Here is a 23,078-nt window from a genome sequence, read left to right on the forward strand (position 1 = left end):
TCTGTATTATGTGTATTACTTACTAGCCACATGAAAATGGCCTATTTTTAGATATAAACATTACTAACCTAATGGTTTGATTCACTTACCTAATTGGGTCTCTCTCCATCTCTCTGTGCCCCTGACTCTTCCTCATGCTACGGAGCTGCCTGAGCAGTTCTGGCTTGTTTGCTTGTCAAAACAGAGCAGCAGATGCAGCTGCCACCAACTCAGGACTCAGGGGCTCATTTCTGAAAAAGAAAATGAAAACCAAATGAGAAAGAAAAAAGAGAGATTGCTTATTATGCCAGTAGTTTAGTGAAAAGTAAAATGATTTTTTGGGGAAGACTTTCTATTGTTCAAAAAAGTTATCATTCAATTCAATTTCTGACAAAAGCAAGAATTCTCAACTATTAGGTATCAGTTTTATATAAACTTTGAAATGTTAACTCAGAACAATATATTAAGGTGGAGGGATGAGGGATCAGCGTCAAACATTATAAATTAGTGGAATTTTCAACTAGATGCTATTGCATTTCAAAAACAATACATATTGCAAGCAAATATTGAGGCAGCTTAACCTGTTCACAGAAGCTTTACTCAAAATAGCCCCAAACTGGAACCAACCTAAGGTCTATTATTAGAAAGAAAAAACAAATTGTGAGATATCCAAACAATGGAAGAGTACTCAGCTTATGCCAACATGACTGACTCTCATAGACATTAGATCAAGTGAAAGAAGCTAGACATGGAATATATTCTGTATGATTCCATTTCTATCAAGTTCCAGAACAGGCAAAACTAATCTGAGGTGAAAAAACAAAACAGCAATTGCCTCAGGACAGAAGGCTACTGACTGGGAATGTGAAAATGGGAAACACAGTGTCTTGGTTAAGTGTGTGGGTCACATGGGCTTATCCATTTATCAAAATCCTCCAGCCACCATGCGGTGAGAAAGCCCAGGCCACAAAGAAAGCCACATGTAGGTGTTTCTGCTAACACCCTCAGCTAAGGTCTCAGCTGACAGCCGGCATCAACTGCCAGACCTATGAGTGGGCAAACTTCAGATGATTCCAGCCTCAGATTTCTAAGTCTTCCAACTGAGGACCCAGACATCATAGAGCACAGACTGGCCTTCCCCACTGTGTTCCAGCCAAATTGCTAACCCACAGAATCTGTGAACATAATGAGTGAATGTTTTATGCCACTAAGTTTGGGAGGTAGTGTAACCATGGTAACCATATCAATGGGGATTTAATATATAATACAAAGAAAGAAAAGCAGGCTATGCATGAAGCTATGATGACAGTGCCTCATGAAGCAAAGATCATGACTCATCTAATCCCATGCATCCTGGAAGTCCTTGAAAAGCGGGGAGGGGAGGCAAAAATCATTAAAAGACACCTTTTAAAAACTCAAAACAGATGCACCTCATTCACCAGTCTTTTGATGTAGGACCAAAGCCTCTTTTTTAAACACAGGACCACTGATAAAAGGTTCTAAGGCATATATTTTATATACATCACACCCATCCTGCAATATTTTCAATTTTGGTTTAAGTGGAAAAGTGGAGCAAGAATGTGAGACAGCTTACAAAGCAATCTAAGGGTATGATGCTCCTGCGTATGTATATTTGTCTCACTCATGCCTAATTGGAAAGAAATTGTTTACGTGACCTTTACTGACTTTTTCCAAAGCATTCAACTCACTTTACCATTTCTGTAATAGTTAATTAAATTATAATAAAGGGCATGAGGGGTCATAAACAGGTCTGGTAGCCTTAAAAATGCCATTCTTGATAAGTATTTATATATGTTTGTGTGTGTTATTTACTTCCATATACTTATACAACTGTTTTCTTTCTAAAGGAGGAGGAGGAAGTACCTATTATGGGTACTGATTGTCTGAATTAGCTTACTCTACCACCCAATTATACTTTCCAGAGGTATTTTTGATACCACGTAGAAACCAACAAGTTCCATTAAAATGTTAAACCATTCTGGGAAACAGAAGCCTATATTATCTGTTTGTTCTGATAAGGGAAGTCAGTGATGGGTATCCTAAGCCACACACCTTACTACTTCAATTAATGACATCACTGAAATACATTATTATGTATCACTAAAAAAAAAAAATACTGCCATTTAACCTACAACACAATGCCAAGATATCACTGATTGCACTCAGAATTAAATATAATACCCTTTTGCCAAGCACAAGTAATTATAATGCTCTGAGGAAGCCAAGAAAGCTGAAAGCACGGATAGTTATTGGTCAAAGGAAGTCATATAGAGCAGTTGTAATCAACATGCTAAAACTTTATTCCAGAAAAAAAATCTTTAAAATGGAAAATTTCAAATAAGCGAGTCCTTTACAGACATGAAGCTACCTTCAAATCAAGATGTAAATGATATTGTTAATTAACAGCTTAAAGAGACAGTTAAGTGGCAGTTAATAACACCGATAAATATGTAAGAGTATGGAATTCTCAATGAGATCTCTTTTCCTTTCACTGGATTGCGTGCAGATATCCTCTTGTTATTTAAATATAATACAATAACAGCATTTCTCAAGTAATTATTAGAGTCCCTGTGTTTACAAGCTGATATTTATTCCTCATTAATTCAACATCTCCCAAGTACTTGTATTAAAAATATTTTTGCCAAAAGAAAAAGCTTACTGGAGTTTCAAAAATTAGTTTCAAACAGCCGGACATGGTGGCTCACGCCTGTAATCCCAGCACTTTGGGAGGCCAAAGCAGGTGGATCACAAGTTCAAGAGATCGAGACCATCCTGGCTAACATGGTGAAACCCCGTCTCTACTAAAAATACAAAAAATTAGCCTGGCGTGGCAGCATGCGCCTGTGGTCCCAGCTACTTAGGAGGCTGAGGCAGGAGAATGGCGTGAACCCGGGAGGCGGAGCTTGCAGTGAGCCGAGACGGTGCCACTGCACTCCAGCTTGGGTGACAAAGCGAGACTCTGTCTCAAAAAACAAAAACAAAACAATACAAAAAAAATTAGTTTCAAACAACATTCAAATTACAATTAAATTTACCTCTTCTTTGGAGCATGCTCTGTAGCTCTTTGAGGCCCGCCAGTTGTAGCTTTTAAGTGGACTTCTGTTGGGTGGCTTTGTTGTTTGTACATTTACTGTGCTCAATTCAACTTTCGTGCCCTTAATAATGTCTAACAAGTCTTTTTTCCTGTTTTCCTTTACACTGTCTTGGTTCTCTGAAGTCTTCTTGGAAGTCTCAACAGTTCATACTGCTCAACTTTCTTGCTACAGATAGCGCCGTTAGTGCCAAAATATCTTTAGATATTATTTTTTGTCCTGGAAAGATGCATTAAAAAAAATGAAAAATACAGTGCAGGCTAATAAGGAAAAAAACTATGTGTCTAAATTTTTTTCAATTCAAGCCTTTTCCATTTGCTTTTTATAATTATTGTTAACCATAGCAGCAGCAACTTACCATTTATTAGCATACACTACATGCCTCACCTTGTGCAATATGTTTTATGTACATTTCTCATACCCACATTAACTCCCTAAGGTCTCCATTTTGCAGATAAGGAAACTGAAAATCAGAGAAGTAACTTACCTAAGGTCATGCACCTCACCGCTCACTAAGGCCTAAGACACACTGGGGTGCCACAAATAAGTAGAGGTATGCTGAGATATTGATCACCTGCTCCTTGGGGTGGCCAGGGGAGGCCTGGGGGTGCTGGTGCTCCCAAATCTGTTCCTTCCCACCATTTACCCCAGAGTTCGGTAGAAAAACTCTGACATGGTTAATAAATGACAATTTATTATTCTCAAATCCAGATCTGACTGACTGCAAGTCCTTGATCTTAACATGATATAACACCTCTTTAAAAAGTTATAATTAGGCCGGGCGCGGTGGCTCACGCCTGTGATCCCAACATTCTGGGAGGCTGAGGCGGGTGGATCACGAGGTCAGGAGTTTGAGACCAGCCTGGCCAACGTAGTGAAACCCCGTCTCTATTCAAAATACAAAAACTGAGCCGAGCGTGGTGGCACGCACCTGTAATTCCCAGCTACTTGGGAGGCTCAGGCAGGAGAATCGCTTGAACCTGGAAGGCGGAGGTTGCAGTAAGCCTAGATCACACCATTGCACTCCAGCCCAGGCGAGAGTGCAAAATTCGTCTCAATTAAAAAAAAAAAAGTTATAATTAAATATGAAAATAAATTTCTATCAATCAAAAAGATTACTTTCAAAAACTGAGTGGGTGTTAACCTGATTATCATTTTCATCAAGCTACATGCCACTTACACTTAACCCATAACCACTTGTAAGCTAAGCTAAAATGGAACAGAAAAGAGAATAATCAATGGCTAGAAATGTCATTTTTGCTTTCTTCATTAGATACATTTATGAAAGAGAACACCACAAATGATTACATCTATATTAGACTCATGCAAAAGATGTCCTAATTCTAAGTAACCCAAATACCCAATTTTATTCTGTGGGGTTAAAAATCTCTTTTGGTATTTGATTACTGAAGAACTTTAAAAACTCTGAATGTGTTGGTTTCAGTAAGAGGGTATATTTAAAAAATCATTCATTAAATATAGTGAATATCTACTCTGTGCTGGGCACTACACTAGGTACTGACAATATATTAGTAAATAAGAATTTCATAGTCCCTACTTTTATGAAGCTGATGTGCTACAGCACTGCTTCTCAAACTTTAATATGCATAGAAATTATTTTTTTTTTTGAGACAGGGTCTCACTCTGTCACACAGGCTGGAGTGCAGTGGCATGATCTTGGCTCACTGCAGCCTCAACCTCCCCGGGCTCTGGCGATCCTCCCACCTCAGCCTCCTGAGTAGTTGGGACTAATTTTCTGTAGACACAGGTTTCCCCACGTCACCCAGGAACTCCTGGAATCTGCCCACCTAGAACTCCCACCGCCCACCTAGGCCTCCCTAAGTGCTGGGATTACAGGCCTGGGCCACTGTGCCTGGCCCATAGAAATTATCTATGCTGTTGCTAAAATACAGATTCTTTGGTCCCACCAAACTACTCTGATTCAGTAGCTTTTTCCAGGAGACACTTGAGAATTTCCATTTCTAACAAACTCCCAGGTGTTGCTAATGCTGCTGGTCAGGGGACCACATTACAGTAGCTATGTTACCTATGTTACTTAATCCTTACAATCTTAAAGCACAGATTTTATTATTCTTGTTTTACAGAACAAACTGCTGCCCACAGACGTTAAGTTAGTGGTTACGAATCTCTACAGGTTATACAAATCACATAGGCAGCCGACTTAAAACACAGATTGCTGAGATTCTTAGTTTGTAAGTTTGGAATGGGGTTCAGGGATCTGCATTTTAAATAAGACCCAGGTGCTTCTGATGCAGGTGAGCTCAAGAGCCGTATCCGACCTTAGGTTAATACCATATCAAGTTCTCAAAGCCAGAAAATGGTAGCCACAGGCTAAGGATAGTTGCATGAAAGAGAAAATGCAATTTCAAAAAATGCTGAAACAAACTATTTGATCTGCTTATGAAAACGTCAGAGGCTATCAAATCAGGCACTTTTAAATTAGAATGAAAAAACAATTGCAAACTAGTATCCTCATACTAAGTACACAAGGACTCTCATAATATTCAATATATGGTACAATCTAGGAAAATAATCTATTATTTTACATTTAAAGTTAATATTGGCCGGGTGCAGTGGCTCACACCTGTAATCCCAACACTTTGGGAGGCTGAGGCGGGTGGAACACCTGAGGTCAGGAGTTGGAGACCAGGCAGGCCAACATAATGAAACCCCGTTTCCACTAAAAATTATGAAATGAGCCCAGCGTGGTGGTATGTGCCTGTCCTTTAAGATTGTAAGGATTAAGTAACATAGGTAACATAGCTACTGTACACGGGAGGATGAGGTACAAGAACCACTTGAACCCAGGAGACAGAGGTTGCAGTGAGCCGAGATCGTGCCACCGCACTCCAGCCTGGGACACAGAGCAAGACTCTGTCTCAAAAATAATTAATAATAATAATAATAAATAAAGTTGGCCGGGGACAGTGGCTTACGCCTGTAATCCCAGCACTTTGGGAGGCTGAGGGGGGCAGATCACCTGAGGTCAGGAGTTCGAGACCAGTCTGACCAACATGGAGAAACCCCATCTCCACTAAAAATACAAAATTAGCCAGGTGTGGTGGTGCATGCCTGTAGTCCCATCTATTTGGGAGGCTGATGCAGGAGAATCTCTTGAACATGGGAGGCAGAGGTTGCGGTGAGTCGAGATCAGCCTGGGCAGTAAGAGCGAAACTCCGGCTCTAAATAAATAGTTAATACTAAAGGTATTTTAACAGAAAGGTGGTAATCAGGGGAATGAATCTCACATATAATCTTTACTACCGTGTTTTCTTTCAAGACTGCTATCATACCACAGAAAGCAATCTACATTATAGGAAAACCATGTATAAATAACTCCATAACACTAATATAATAAAATTCTAAACCTAACCTCCCACCTGAGTTTGTTTCCACTGACAGCATCGCATCAGTACTTCAAATGCAACACCTTCAAAACGACATTCAAGACGTCCCCTTTCAGACTGACTTTCCATTTTTCACACTTCTATATTAAAATGCCCCTGACATAAACAGATTTTTTTTGTTTTCTAAAAACTATAACATATGTAAAAATCTTTCTCAACCCCGGATCTGCATTCTTCTGCTAACATTAAGGATACCAACTCCAACGCAGCCAGTTGAAATCTTTGCTCTCTCTGACCACCCTACCATTATCCCATGATGTCACATCCCCCTTAATTCTACCTGGGCAATTTTTCTCCTCCATTCAGCTGGTCCTTCCCATCTTCACTGCTACTAACCTGCTTCAGTACTGTACTTCTGAGTGTTATGCATGGAAATTACACAGTGGAATTAGGCTTTCATAACAATAAAGTACTCGGAGGATAAACAGCAAAACCAAGTATGCTGCAACATCTTTTCTTTCCTGGCTAATTTCAACCAGTGGTCCTTCAGATTTCATCAGACTTTTCTTCCAGAAAGGATATCCTGAGTCGCCCCTGCAATGGTTAGGTGTCCCTATTTGCTCCTCCAGCAATTACTTGTTGGATGAATGGTGTACTCTGTGCTTCCATACACTATCTCAGCAATTACTTCACTACACAGCACTTGAATTGTCTACTTGCTGGAACTACACGCTCCGTGATGACAAGACTGTCTTACTTGGGGTTTATGACCAGTACTGGCACGCTGTAAAGTTTTCCAATAATGAACTAAAGAATAAACGAAGGAAACAGAAATGAGACTATCAAATAAATCTTGGGAAGCAAAAGCTAAAACAACTTCGCTTTTGGAGCTTCGATAAACTGACAGGAGTTGATGACAAGACGAATGAGGCACAGCGACCAGCTTGTAATCGGAGGACTATTTTCCAGGCACGCTATGACCTTGGGCAAGTCATCCTATCTTTCTGGGATTTTTCTTTTCTCAGATGTAAAGCAATAGCTTCTAAAACCCAGCAGGTAATACCTTCGACCCCGGGAAGTCGGAGGATAACTGAATGTACAGCACGGGGCACGGGGATGCCCGAGGACCTGCGGGGCCAAGAGTGCTGAACTGCGGTACCTGACCGTTCCATGCCGAGCAGCGAGTAGCAAAATTGCAGCCGCTGATGTCTCCGGGCTTCCACAGGACAAAGGGTGGCAGGAAAGGGTGCTAAGAGGTAGAAACACCGAGACTCTACGAACACCGCGGAGACACAAAGCCAACCAGGAGCGCAACAGTAACAGTGCGTCCCCATACCAAACACATCCCCCGCGCTCTCCTCCGTTTCCGGTCTGGCTTGTTCCCCTCCGTTTGCTTTCCGGTGGGCAACAGGGGTGGGTAACTGTGTTCCGGACTCGCCCGCGGGCCGGGCGGAGCCAGCTACCTCCAGGCGACCCTACCCACCCCGCGATTCTATTCCTGGAGACTGAGTCCTCGCCAGTGTTCAGCAAGGTTCGCTGGCCTAGGAGGATCCTAAACCGCCGAGACCGCCGAACGAGATAGTGGAGGGCGTGATCAGTTGTGCAAAAACTACAGACGCAGTCTGTTTTTATGTTGTTGTTTTTTTCTGAGACGGAGTCTCCCTCTGTCGCCCAGGCTGGAGCGCAGTGGTGCGATCTCAGCTCACTGCAACCTCCGCCTCCCGGGTTCAAGCAATTCTCCTGCCTCAGCCTCCTGAGTAGCTAGGATTACTGGCGTGCGCCACCACCCGCTGCTAATTTTTTTTTTTTAATTTTTTTGTACTTTTAGTAGAGACGGGGTTTCACCATGTTGGCCAGGCTGGTCTCGAACTTCTGACTTCGTGATCCGCCTGCCTAAGCCTCCCAAAGTGCTGGTATTACAGGCGTGAGCCACCGCGTCCAGCCGATCAGTCTGTTCTTTAACAGACACTGCTGTGCGTTGTTTGGAGGGAAAGGGTCTATAGCGTTCATCACGTTCTCAAACCAAAGAGGTTTAAAAAAATTACCATAGGACCTGCTGCCCGATGAAATGGCGTTTCTTTTCAGTCTTTATTCTTGATGTAGAGTCAAAATAACACTTAAGTTTCATTTTTCACAAGTGATTTTAGGCCGGGCGCGGTGGCTCACGCCTGTAATTCCAGCACTTTGGAAGGCCGAGGCGAGCGGATCACCTGAGGTCAAGAGTTCCAGACCAGCTTGGTCAACACGGTGAAACCCCGTCTCTACTAAAAATGCAAAAATTAGCCGGGCGTGGTGGCGCACGCCTGTAAATCCAGCTACTCAGATTCCCCGCGGGCGCGCGAGAGGCTGCCAGCCCAGGCCCGGGGAGTTCGGCCAGAGCCAGGTGCAGGGAACCGGCTCTGCGGGAGCGTGGGAAAAAGCTGACGCGCTCTCGCGAGTTCCCACTTAGGGAACTTAAAGGAGAGTTTTAATTTGTCCTCCCTGCCGTTCGGGGGCGCGTGCGCGTGTGCTGCCCGACTAGCCCAGGATGTAGTGAGCCCCGCGGCTGCCGCTGCCCCCTTAGACCCAATCAGAGGGTGAGTGGGAGGTGACACCGGTCAGCCTTTCCCGCCCCTCTGTCTCCTGCTGCCGTCGGGAAGGCAGAAGCCGCGAGGCAGGCCAGTGGTACATGGTGCTCCCGGCTTAACTGCACCCTGCATGGCTCCAAGGGCTGGCCAGGCTTTCGTGTCGCAGGTTCCCGCTAAGTGCAGGATTCAGATCTTACCATGGTTCTTTTTAATAGTGAGGAGCTGTGGCCGCGCGCGGTGGCTCACGCCTGTAATCCCAGCACTGTGAGAGGCCGAGGCGGGCGGATCACGAAGTCAGGAGATTGAGACCGTCCTGGCTAACACAGTGAAACCCTGTCTCTACTAAAAATACAAAAAATTAGCCGGGCGTGGTGGCGGGCGCTTGTAGTCCCAGCTACTAGGGAGGCTGAGGCAGGAGAATGGCGTGAACTCGGGAGGCGGGGCTGGCAGTGAGCCGAGATCGCGCCACTGCACTCCAGCCTGGGGGACAGAGGAAGACTCCGTCTCAAAAAAAAAAAAAAAAAAAAAAAAATAGCGAGGAGTTGCCTCTGTGCTATGTGGAGATTAGGAGGGTGTTGTATTACTCTCGATAATGGAGCTTGTGCTTTCGACCTGTGAGGACTCAAAAGTTACGTTTTAATTTGATCATGAACATACACAAAGCAAAGTCTTATGGATATTAAAGGATTATTTATATATTCTAATTTTCATCATAGTTTAAAAATAGTCATAAAGAGGGCCGGGCGCGGTGGCTGACGCCTGTAATCCCAGCACTTTGGGAGGCCGAGGTGGGCGGATCACGAGGTCAGGAGATTGAGACCATCCTGGCTAATACGGTGAAATCCTGTCTCTACTAAAAATACAAAAAAATTAGCCGGGCATGGTGACGGGCGCCTGTAGTCCCAGCTACTCAGGAGGCTGAGGCAGGAGAATGGAGTGAACCCGGGAGGCGGAGCTTGCAGTGAGCTGAGATTGCGCCACTGCACTCCAGCCTGGGCAACAGAGCGAGACTCTGTCTCAAAAACAAAAACAAAAAAAAAAGAAAAGAAATAAAAAGCAGGAGCATAAAGCAGTCACACTAAGCCTCCACTGCTCAGGTGTTGAGTAGACACAGCAGAGCACTGCTGTGCTGCAGGATGGGCGCAACCAGGCAGCCAGGCTCCGCCCCTTTCTGTGGCACTCCGGACAAGTTTTCGCACCCTCTCTGGGTCTCAGTTGCCTTATCTGTGGAAAAGGGAATCATGTTAGCACCTACCTTGCAGGCATACTCTGAGGATTAAATGGGTTAAATATGGAATAGTGTTTACAGCCGAGTGTAGCACACAGTAAATACTATAGAAGTGTTTGTAGCTGTTACAGTCAAAATGGAAATGTGGAATGGAATTTGAAAGTCTATTTAAAATCAGGGGGCCTATGCAAAAAAAAAAAAACAATTTTGGGTGAGGTTGCTAAATTATCTAGAAGGTTAGTAAACACTGTTATTTATTTATTTATTTATTTATTTGAGACGGAGTCTTGCTCTGTCAGCCTCCCGAGTAGCTGGGATTACAGGCGCCCGCAACCGCGTCCGGCTAATTTTTGTATTTTCAGTAGAGATGGGGTTTCACCATCTTGGCCAGGGTGGTCTCGAACTCCTAACCTCGTGATCCACCTGCCTTGATCTCCCAAAGTGCAGGGATTATAGGCGTGAGCCACCGTGTTCGGCGAACAACACCGTTCTTTATAAGGATAGCTTCTGATTTCTAATGTAGCCACTTCTAGAGAACATCAAAACCATTTTTTTTTTCAGCAGTGACTACTTTAGACGTGAGTGAATTTTCATTAGTCAACCTTATCAAAGAGTCCAGGAGAATATATTGTTGTTGTTTATAGAGTGTTAATATATTGCTACATTCAGGAGCTCAAGAAAATGAAAGAATGTTAAGAAATCAGAATATTAAGGCTGGGCGCTGTGGCTGAGGCCTATAATCTCAGCATTTTGGGAGGCCGAGGTGGGCAGATCACCTGAGGTCGGGAGTTCCCAACCAGCCTGACCAACATGGAGAAACCCCGTCTCTACTAAAAATACAAAATTAGCTGGGCGTGGTGGCACATGCCTGTAATCCCAGCTACTCCAGAGGTTGAGGCAGGAGAAGCGCTTGAACCCAGGAGGCAGAGGTTGCGGTGAGCCAAGATCGCGTCATTGCACTCCAGCCTGGGCAACAAGAGCAAAACTCTGTCTCAAAAAAAAAGAAAAAGAAATCAGAATATTGTTTCTAGCTATTAATAATTCACGGTGCTGCAGACCTCTTGAATCATCATTAAGTCAGAAATCTAAGTGAAAATAGTGTTGCTCTTGCATTCAATTGTATTATAAAGCACTTAGCACTGGATATTATGAAGAGTTTTTCGTGTTCCAAAGTATAGCATATCTTTGGAGGAGTCCAGCATGAGAGCTTAGGATCAGTCCTATCCTGAGACACAGATAGGCATTCTTTGTTTTCTGCAGTGGGATGAGCAGATAGGAAGGACCAGCACCAAGAATCTGACTTGCTCTGGGGGTTGCATGGATGCAGAAGAACCACAGGGAAGGAGTTGGTCCAGCTGCCCAAAAGAAATCTTTGAAGCCCATGCTGACCAGTATCTAGAGTCCAGGACAACAGTTCTATTTACTGCCATACAACACAATAATGCTCACCCAACTTTTATAATCACCACCCTGATTCCAAAACACTCTATGAATAAATGATCATTTGAAAGTTGATAGCTAATGATTAGAGGTGGGAGTCAATGACTAGTGAAAAGCTGAAAAACTATGTTATGCATGGTATTCATAATAGCGTAGAAATACTAAAAACAGGTTAACTCTTACAAAGTTACAAAATCACAGCAAAGATATTAAAATAGCACATTACCTTAATGGTACAAGCAATTTCAATTCACCTTAATGAATTTCTTTCTCATGATATTTAATGTACCCCAGATTCATTTCTAACATTATTTAATTACTACATGACTTCTAAGAAACACTTTAGATCTAGTAAATAATACATCTTGGAAAGATCTAAGTGAATAAATAATACATCTACAAAGATTCAGAAAAATTTAGAATATTCTGTCCATCTGCATGAAGTAATCAGTAGTTCATGCTAGTGGATCACACACAAAAAGGTAAACCATGAAGCCACTTCTCCCAAGTGGCAGGATGGCAGAACACGAATGTCATGGCCCAGGTGAGGCTTACATGCTCTGTCACTACTTTGCTTTTCCAGCAAAATGTATCCTATTCTGCTGTTTGTTTTATGCCATTTTCCATCATACTTACTTTGTCTATGTACTTGACAAGCTATCAAATGTATTTATTAATTGCTTTTTAGTCACTAGAATTGCCCATATACGTGACTTCATTTCCCAATAAATGTCTGTAAATCTGTGTCTTTTATGTTCAAAGTAATCCTTTCCCCTAAAATCAACTATGAATTAACTTTCAATGCCTCTGTGTAAAAAAAGTACATAAGACTGTTTCCAACAAAATCGGGGTGCAGCATAAATACCTGCGATGTGGAAATGAGATAATAACACCACTGACTGCCCACTGCACACTAAACAATTTACATCCTCATCTCATTTAATTTCCTCAATGACATCAGGATTATCCAACAAGCACAGTCATGTGTCTCAGCAGGTGTATGAAAACCTGTAACAAGGAGTCCAAGAATGGTCAATATTTGGAAATCCAACTAGCCAGGCCAGCAATGGCCTCAGTTTTCTGAGGTTTGCTCTTTGTGAAATAAGCCTGCAGAATAAACCCAGTTGTCCAACAGTTTCAGCTACCTACTTCTATTCACTTGTGGCTCTACTAGCAAAAGTATTAAAGGATTATGGACATCTTTCCAAAGGCAATGTGCTAGCTAAAGGCACAGAAAGAAGGAGAGAATGAGGCTGGATGGGCTTACTGGGGGCATAACTCATTGTGAGGTTTCCTGATCTGGGTGAGGGATGATGTGTGTGGTACATACTGGATGTGGTATTTCCTTTCTTTTTCTTAGGTGGATTAAGAGCTGTTTTGTCAGGCCGGACGCGACAAAACAGGGATCGCGCCTGTAATCCCAGCACTTTGGGAGGCCGAGGTGGGCGGATCACAAGGTCAGAAGATCGAAACCATCCTGGCTAACATGGTGAAACCCTGTCTCTACTAAAAATACAAAAAATTAGCCGGGCGTGGTGGCAGGTGCCCGTAGTCCCAGCTACTCGGGAGGCTCAGGCAGGAGAATGGCGTGAACCCAGGAGGCACAGCTTGCAGTGAACCAAGATCACGCCACTGCGCTCCAGCCTGGGCGACAGAGCGAGACTCCATCTCAAAAAAAAAAAAAAAAAAAAAAAAGAGCTGTTTTTTCTCTGCATCTTCCAAGTTGGGAAATTTTTATCTTTCTTTCTGGATCTGTCTATCTATCTATCTATCTGGATAGATGGATCTCCAGCTGGTCTATCTTATAAACCAGATCAAACTACAGTATCAAACACAGCCTAAAACAGCACTTTAGGAGGCCAAGGTGGGTGATTATTGAAGCCCAAAAGCTTGAGACCAGCCAGGGCAACATGGTGAAACCTCACCTCTACAAAAAATACAAATCAATAAATAAATTAGGTGGGCATGCCGGTGTGTGCTTGCAGTCCCACCTACTCTGGAGGCTGAGGTGGGAGGATTGCTTGAGCCCAGGAGGCAGAGGCTGCAGTGCCACTGCACTTCAGCCTGGGTGACAGAGCAAGAGCCTGTCTCAAAAAAAAGAACAACAGCAAAAGATGAACATACGTGCATGTTTATATAATATATAGGTAGATGATATTAGTGTAACTGTATAACACTATGTGAAAAATGAAGCTTTAGTCCCCTTGGAATACACAGGTGAGTATGACTTGTTCCCTGCTTCAAGGGGCTGGTGATCTAGCAGAGATCACAGATGTGGAGCAGGTAAACTAACAAGATAGGCAATGCAACAGGTGCCAGGCCTGTGGAGGCCCAGAGAGGTTGCACCCAGATGGATGAGTTTCCTAGATTTCATTAGCTTCTTCACAAGTGCTTTAGTGCCCAAAGCCAAAGGACAAAGTAAGAGGGAGGGGCACGGAGAGCCCCTCAGCAGCAGGACTTACGGGAGATGGGACGGAAGATGAAGTGGTTTCGTGCCCTTCAAATTAGATTGTCTAGGTACTTGTCTTTCCCCTCCACGTAAGATGACTCATTCTTAGTATATTCATGTGTAAAACTGCTTTGGATTTTAGGTGCATGGAAGACCAGGATCATGTCACACTAGTGTGTATTGCACAGCATATGACATAGAACTATGTTGAAACAGTGCTTAGCACATGACTTTTGGAGACGACAGAGATATGACCAGGCAGAACTGTCCTCAGGTCAATTTCTAAAGTGCATGAGAGTACTCTGGTTCCCCCAGCCCATCCTCTTGCCTTCTTGTACTCATTCTCCCCCGTCCCTTGGCCCCTCTCTATGTTGTCTTTTAGCTTCTCAGAGCCTCCTTGCTTTGGGTCTCACCCAGGCCTGACACCCTTGCCGAGACCTCTCTAAATTAGCCTTTCGTCCCCTCTCCTACCTGTCAAACTGCTCTCTCATCTATCCACCAAGGGGGGGCTATGTTGTTAAACTAACACTAATGTATATGAAAGCCCACATTGCTAGCTTACACTTGTACTATCTCATAAAAGTTAATTTTTAAAAGAGGTGCTTTCAAATTTCAATAAGCAAAGGCTACAGCTGAGATTATTTTCTTTTTGCTTTCCTGGCCTCTGAAGTTATGCTTTCAGGAAACTGCTTCTCTGTCTAAGTGTTAACCTAAGCCGGCCCTTAGATGCATTTGTTATGTTCACGTGCCCTCTGGAGGCAAACATAGTCTCTTGTTAGATAAAACACATGCCTGCCAACGACCCACAAATGATTGGCCCCCGTGCTGTGGGGTCCATTCATTCCCATCTTTGTGCATTCCCAGCACAGCCCTGCCTCAGGGCCTTCAGCTTAGGCATGGAAAATTCTTTGGCCTGGAATAGCTGTCCCAAAGATTGTCCCATGACTGATTCCTTCATACCATCCACTTCAGCTCAGCAGTGCTTTCTCAGCCGTGCACCGCATCTAGCCAAGTCGACCTTCCCATTCTGTCATGTAGCGCTGTTTCCTTGTCTTCCAGCACTCAGCAATATCTGAAATAATCTTCCGTTCACTCAACATGTTCATCGAGTGTCTGACCTAGGCCCTGTCTCATGCACTTGGGATAGATCAAGGTACAAATGCAACATGTTCCCTGCCCTGGTGGAATGTACAGGTCTTGGGAAACACGTGGTTTCCTTTCTCATCATCAGCCTCCCTGCTGGAATGTAAGCTCAGTGAGAGCAGGGACCCCTCATCGAGGGGCAGCCTCATTTACTACCTTATCCCAAGAGCCTAGAATTGTGCCTGGTACATCCTTCATGGTCAATCAATATTTGTGGAATGAATAAACAAATGTTTATATTAGCTAGACACAATGGCTGAGGCGAGAGGTTAGCTTGAGGCCAGGAGTTCGAGACCAGCCTGAGCAACATAGTGAGACCTCTGTCTCATGAAGAAATCTTTTTAAGTTTATATTTTCTATCAGGATACACAACTAACATTTTAAACTTATTTTGCTGTGACAAAGTTCATTCATTCCATTATCACAAGTCTATAAAATGAGACAAACTGTATACCTCATTATTATTCAAATGATCCATAACAACAATAGTTAGCATTTATTGACCACTGAGTATTAGACACTATAATAGTGCTTTATATGTATTGTCTCATCTTCACAAAATTTCCTGAGGCAAGTAACACCATTTTTCACTTTTAAGATGAGAAATTTGAGGCTTACAGGAGCTTCTCACTATCACAAAGTCATCAGGTGGGAGAGCCAGCTTTTGAGGACCGGACAGTCGACCCAGAGTCCATGCTGTCAGCCTCCTCCACACAGCTACGTTCACATCAGGAAGTCTGTATTACTCAGCGGCTCCCTCTACCATCCTCTAAAGAAACCCTGCATTCTCTTAGCAGGGCCTGTGAGACCCCTCAAGATCAGCCCTGCCTCCTTCGCTAGTCTCCTTCCCATTACCTCTCCTCCCACCCTGACGGGAGCTCCTGCAGCTCCCAGACATGGCCATGCCTTCCCCAACCTCCTTGCGATCCAATGCTGTGTTCCCTTCCTCTTCCCTGCCTAACTCCTACTTCAAGGCTCAGCTCTTGCCCCAAGCTCCAGAACCTTTCCTGGTCCTCTGGGCTGGGTTCTGTGCCCATGCTCTACTGCTCCCAGCCCCCTGTGCCTGGCTTTGTGATTCTCAGTGAACGAAATGAGGTGCGGCTTTTCATCTCCAAATTTCCGGTTCTTAATTGGAACAGAGAAATTGACTAAATACTTTGAATAATGAACATTTGGGAATTGGCCATGTTTTACAAATTTAGGCACAGTGAGGCAAACAATCCCATTGTAAATACGAGGGTTAATGCTGGGCACAGTGGCTTACACCTGTAATCCCAGCACTTTGGGAGGCTTAGATGGGAGGATTCTTTGAGGCCAGGAGTTTGAGAACAGCCTGGTCAATATAGTGAGACCTCCTTCTCTACAAACAAACACACAAACAAAATAATTAAAAATTAGCCAGGCATGGTGGCACAGGCCTGTAGTCTCAGCTACTTAGGAGGCTAAGGTGGGAGGATCATTTGAGTCTCGGAGCTCAAGGCTGCAGTGAGCTATGGTCACGCCACAGCACTCCAGCCTGGGTGACAGAGCAAGACCTTGTGTCTTAAAAAAATTAAAAAAGGTTAGAATGTGGCCCATGGAAGTCCTCAAAGGTACAATCGCATGAAGCTGAGAAGCAGCAGCATGGAGCAGGGGGTACTCAGAGCATCAACTGGCAGAACCAGATCTTTCCTCTCATTCCCACCCCAAGAGACTTTTCCGACTCATCCAGCTGGAAGCAGAGAGGCTAGGATTTCCCCCTCAGGTGTCTGACCCAGAGCTTGCATGCTAATCTCTAAGGCAATGGCATCTCAACTCTGCTGGGCCTTTATTTGGGTGTCCTTTCAATGGTTATATTTGCCTGTGTTTGCCCAGAATAACTAATTTAATGAAAGCATTTTAAAAAGATGTTATAAATGGCTAAATATCTAGTGATAGGTGCCATACAAATATTTAGATACAAAGGGTCTAAATCCAGATTATTTTTCTGGGGGAACCATTATTAATGTAATTATAAAATAGTACATTGTGGAAAAGTACACACAAGAGAGAAGGAGAGAGAGAAGAGAAAGAGAGAGAAGCTGCATACACTTGTTGTTTCACAACAATGATGCAATCCAACAGTTTACAAAGATGATTCCTTTAGACAGATACTGACTAAAACTCACCAGGGGCAGGGCCCTGGGCCTGGTAAGGAGTTAGTCACAGCTCCTGGGCCTGAGCAGGGCACACTGAGTAAGATACAAGTACTTGCCCTTGCTGGGCTTCATAGCTCACAACTATAATCCCAGTGCTTTGGGAGGCCAAAGCAAGAGGATTGCTTGAGACCAGGAGTTCAAGAGCAGCCTGGGCAACATGGCAAAAACCCATCTCTACAGAAAAATACAAAAATTAGCTGGGGGTGGTGGCGCACGCCTGTAGTCCCAGCCATTCAGGACACAGAGGTGAGAGGATCGCCTGGACCCAGGAGTTCGAGGCTGCAGTGAGCTTGATCATGACACTGTACTCAGGCCTGGGTGACACAGCAAGACTCTGTTTCAAAAAAAAAGCATTTTCCCTTGAGGTTGGAGCCACAAGGACCATGAGTTTAGCAGGGGCTCCTGCTGGCTACTCCAAGCAACTCTCCCAACACTCACTGCTCTCTTCTGCAGAAACAAACTGCTTCCATTTCCCCAAACGTGCTCTGCTGGTTCACACCTCTGTGCCTTTGCATGTTTCCTTTGACTGGGATGCTCAGTCTGTGCAGAGTGGACATGTGTCATGTTTCTTGGCTGCCTAGCATTGTTTGAAAACCCCGGCTATGTTCTGGAAATTTCCTAAAACATGAGTGAGTCCTACCTCTCCAAGGCAGATGCCAGAGATCCCAATCAGCCAGGCTTCTATGCAGAGCAGGGTACAGGCACATGACCCAGCCTCCCTCCATCAGCTGCATCTACATGAGATACCAACTTAGAGATGAGCAATCCAAGGCAGTGGACGCAGTGTGAAAGTGACGTATCAGGCAAAGCTGGTAACACAGGCAAACAGCTTAGAAGGAGCAAAGGTTACCGGGCTGTGGCCCTGGTATGAGAAGGGGCAGCATCACAAACCATCACATCCAGAGCTCTAGGGGGGCAGCAACAGTGGTTTCCACTGCAGGCCAGGTCTGCGGTGGGCATAGGGCCTTGTTGCAGGAAGCTATTGACGGCATTCCACCTCCCCATCCAGCAAGTAGAAGAGTCACTCTACAACCTTTTAATCCTTTTAATCAATCTCTTTTGTGCTTCTGTTGATTACAACTAAAAGCCTGGCTTATTTGCAACTCTCCTGGCCCCTGGAGTAGATGATACACCAACTACATTCATCCTCATAACAAAGGACCAGATGCCATTTATGTTGGCATGGTGGTCTCCTGTGGGCCTCCGCTGAAACTTCTATTCCATCCCTCACTCATTCCCTCCGGGGATGCCCCCCTACCCACACACCTCTTGCAGCATACCCCCCTGAATTATAGTTGCTTGTTTCTTCCTCCTCTGCTTCGACAATGATTTCTTTTTTTTCTTTTTTTCTTTTTTTTTTTTTTTTGAGACAGAGTCTCGCTCTGTCTCCCAGGCTGGAGTGCAGCGGTGCGATCTCGGCTCACTGCAAGCTCCGCCTCCCGGGTTCACGCCATTCTCCTGCCTCAGCCTCCCGAGTAGCTGGGACTACAGGCGCCCGCCACCACACCTGGCTAATTTTTTTTGTACTTTTAGTAGAGACGGTGTTTCACCGTGTTAGGCAGGATGGTCTCGATCTCCTGATCTCATGATCCACCTGCCTTGGTCTCCCAAAGTGCTGGGATTAGAGGCGTGAGCCACCTCGCCCGGCAACAGTGTTTTCTTTGAGGCTTGCCATTGGCTCTTTCACTTCTGCATTTCTAGCAGTTAGTTTGGGTTGACAGCATCCAGCACAGGATAGGTGCTAAAGGGAAGTTTGTCGTGGATAGGAAGGGATGCTCCAATTTGGCTTCTGAGAACCAGGAATCAGAAACAGGTGCTCTGGGGTGGCTGCGTCTAACATGGATCTCGGTGGATGGCAGGGATTTCAACAAGCAGAATTGGTTGGGATCATCCTGCCCATACTGACATGTAATCTGCTTTTTAAAAATTATCATAACCCTCAGCATTTTTCTATATCCTTAATATGCTGTAGGGGACATTCTCAGTTGCCTAACAACACTTCCCTCACCCTTCTTTTTTTCAGGTGTGGGTGCTGATGTCTCAGGGAAGGTGGTCCCTTCCCACAGCCCCAAGGGGATGAGTCCTCATTGCTCCAAACCAGGGATTGACAAACTACAGCCTGCTAGCCAAATCTGGCCTACCACCTGTGTTTGTATGGCCTCATACCATACAAAATGCTTTTTACACTTTTAATTCGCTGGAAAAAGAACAAAAAAAATGCTTTGTAAGAGGTAAAAAATATATGAAATTCAAATTTCAGTGTCCACAGTGACACTGGAGCACAGGCATATGTATTTCTTTCCGGTGTCTCTAGCTGCTTTGGCTCTACAAGAGCAGAGCTGACTAGATGTGACATGGACCCCATGCCCTGCAAAGCCTGAAATATTTACTGGCTGGTCCTCTTCAGAAGAATTTTGCTGACCCTATTCTCAAGCGATCATGCTAACACCAGTCTCCTCTGAGTGTTGATTTTTGGGAGGAGTATGAGACCCATTTCTAGGCAAATGAAACACAAGGGAAAGCCTGACAGAGGGCTGCTGGGAAAGACTGTTTTCTCTGATGAGAGGAAGATACGTGAGCGTGCTTCCTTCCTGCCTTTGGATGTTGCATGTGCGGATGTGATAGGCAGAGCTGTGGCAGCCATCTTGCAGTCATGAGGGAAAGGCTAAGAGACTTACAGAGAAGCTGCCCCAGATACTCTTGAGCAGTTAAATTAATCAGCTCTGGAAACTTCTACTTCTAGAATTTTTTAATTCTAGATTTTAAATTTCTAATCAGCAGCCAAGAACATGTAATGGGAACTAAAATTGCATAATCAAAAGGAAGTTTTCTTCTTTCTTGTTTTTTTTCCAGATGGAGTTTCACTCTTGTCTTGCAGGCTGGAGTGTGCAATGGAGCGATCTCGGCTCACTGAAACCTTGGCCTCCAAGGTCTCCAAGGAGAATCGGACTCCAGCGATTCTCCTGCCTCAGCCTCCCAAGTAGCTGGGATTACAGGCACCCACCACCATGCCCGGCTAATTTTTTTTTTTGTATTTTTAGTAGAGACGGGGTTTCACCATGTTGGCCAGGCTGGTCTTGAACTCCTGAAATCAGGTGATCCACCAGCCTTGGCTTCCCAAAGTGCTGGGATTACAGGCATGAGCTCCCGTGCTGGGCCCCGCTTCTTTCTTATTAACTAAAAATACATTTGAGTCAGAGATGTTTTATGCTCTTGATCTATTTGCAACCCCAATTAACTCACTTTGTTAAAACACGCCCCACGTGGTGTCAGGACCAGGGATACATTTTGTGAAATTATTTCTCCTTTTAGTGTCATTAACCAGTGCATTATGGAATTCTGTAGAATAGCAAATGCTCGCTTTTCCATGCAGCCATTCTGTCTGTCCTCTCATCTCTGACCCATATCACACCTGCCACCCATCACAAAGCCAGTTACATTGAAGTCTCTGACTTGTGCAATCCCCAGTGTAGCAAACAGTCACCTGGAGCAGAGAGGTCAGTGTGATGACGTTTGCTGTCTGGAGCCTACATGTAAAATGCTCTTGAGTTGAGCTACCTCTATAGAGAGCAGGGATCCATGTCCCTAAAATGCTGTTCTCAAGAGGCCATAGGATCCCTAGGAAATTACACTCAGAACAAAGTTTGCAAGGACACTTTCTTGATTTAGTGCCAACCAGGTGATTTTGAAATCAGTTCTCTGAGCATCTGAGAGATAGGAAGCATTTTAACATCAGTATCTTCATTTCTCTTCCTAAAATAAAGACAGCAGAAAGAGCACTGTTGTGGGGGATTTTAAGCTGCTGAGGTGATTTTTATAAAATACTGTGGAAGGAGATCTATCCCGGAAGAAAGAACTTCCAGTTCTTGCAGCTCTCTTGCTTTTAACAAGAATCTCTGGGAGGGAGCACCACACAGTGTAGCGGCTGAGCACCTGACCTTCTGAGTTGGACAGAACTTTATTGAGTCCCTGCTTTTCTCTTCACACCTGTGTAACTTTGGGGAGTGACCTGGCCTCTCTAAGCCTTGGTTTCTCCCTCATCCTCATTCTTCCCGGCCATTGGGCTAGGCAAGGGGACAGAGCAAGTAAGTTGGACAGTGGACAAATGGATGAGAGTTTGTGCAAAAAAAGAGGTAACTTTGTAGATTAGGGATTAAAAACCTGAGCAAAATTCAGATTGTTTCTTATAGAACAAATTGAGGCTGATGGTTGCACAGGGGAGGCGTAGAGAGGAGAAATGTGGAAGGCTCGGCAATGATGAGAGTTTGGAATAGCCCTTGTGAGGACAGGAGAGGAAGGGGCTCGAGGAAGACAAGACAAAGCACTAGGGTGGGGCCCAGTGGCTTGCGGAAAGTACCAAGCGCCCTGCATGGTGGATTCTTCCAGCAGACTGAGCACAGGGGGTTCAGAGGAGCTGGTAATGCAGTCATACTGTGGCTGGGGTTTACAAAAGGTTAAGTGACTCACTAAAGGTCACACAGGGACATTTACACAAACATCCTGGCCCCAAGTCCAGTGCTCTAATCTGTAACAGGGTCTATCCTTTTTTTTTTTTGAGACAGGGTCTTGGTCAGTCACACAGGCTGGAGTGCAATGGTGTGAACACCACACACTGCAGCCTCGCCCTTCCAGGCTCAAGTGATCCTCCTGCCTCGGCCTCCCGGTGTTGGGATTATAGGCATGAGCCACCATACTCAGCCAAGTCTGTCCTTAATCAGGGTTCTTTTGGGTCTCATTTTCTTAAGCTGCAAAAGCCACTGGACCAGGTGATACTGCCAACCCCTCTAGGCTGCTGTAACTGTAGTTTCGGCTCCTGGATCTGCTTCCAATTAGTTATGTTCCCTGTCACTTTGGGTAAGTCATCCCAGCTCCATGGCTTGCTTCTGGAACTCAATTATGGTCCAGAAGCCCAAGTTCTAAAGTGCTGATTCTGATGAGTGCCCATTTACCAGGCACTCTGATCCCATCATAGCATCTACTACAGCCTGGGAGGTCTATTCATGTGTGCATTCATGTTAAACACTATCACCAATCAAATCACTTAAATTACATAGGTAATAATCCAACAGCACATCCAAACAAGGCTGAAAGTTGTAAAAGAAAATTACACTCTGTGTGTGTGTGTGTGTGTGTGTTTAAGAGACAAGATTGCTCTCTGTCACCCAGGCTGGAGTGCAACAGTGCCATCATAGCTCACTGTGGCCTCCAATTCCTGGCATCAAGTGATCCTCCTGCCTTGGCCTCCCAAGTAGCTAAGACTATAGGCATGTGTCACCACACCCTGTTTAAGGAAGAAGATTGTGTTGAAAATGAAAATCAATACACAAAGGCTGAACCAAAGCAATGGGAAGGTGGTGGCTGCGTGTTATGTTGAGTGGCTGTCTCAAGTAGACCAAAACCCTTCTGACCCTTTGTCTTAGGGCATTAAAGAAAATTACTCCGGGCAGGCTGGGCGCAGTGGCTCACACCTGTAATCCCAGCACTTTGGGAGGCTGAGGCAGAAGAATCACTTGAGGTCAGGAGTTCGAGACCAGTCTGACCAACATGGTGAAACCCCGTCTCTACCAAAAACATAAAAAATTATCAGGGTGTGGCCAGGCGCAGTGGCCCACGC

The 23,078-nt window shown here is 44.6% G+C and overlaps 1 pseudogene; it reads right to left on the minus strand.

Moving 5' to 3' along the window:
• Positions 1-89: 89 nt before the first annotated feature.
• LOC129393666 (uncharacterized) lies at positions 90-18,424 on the minus strand (annotated as a pseudogene).
• Positions 18,425-23,078: the final 4,654 nt, after the last annotated feature.

This window comes from Pan paniscus, chromosome 14 (genome assembly GCF_029289425.2).
Source record: "Pan paniscus chromosome 14, NHGRI_mPanPan1-v2.0_pri, whole genome shotgun sequence".
Classification (NCBI taxonomy): domain Eukaryota; kingdom Metazoa; phylum Chordata; class Mammalia; order Primates; family Hominidae; genus Pan; species Pan paniscus.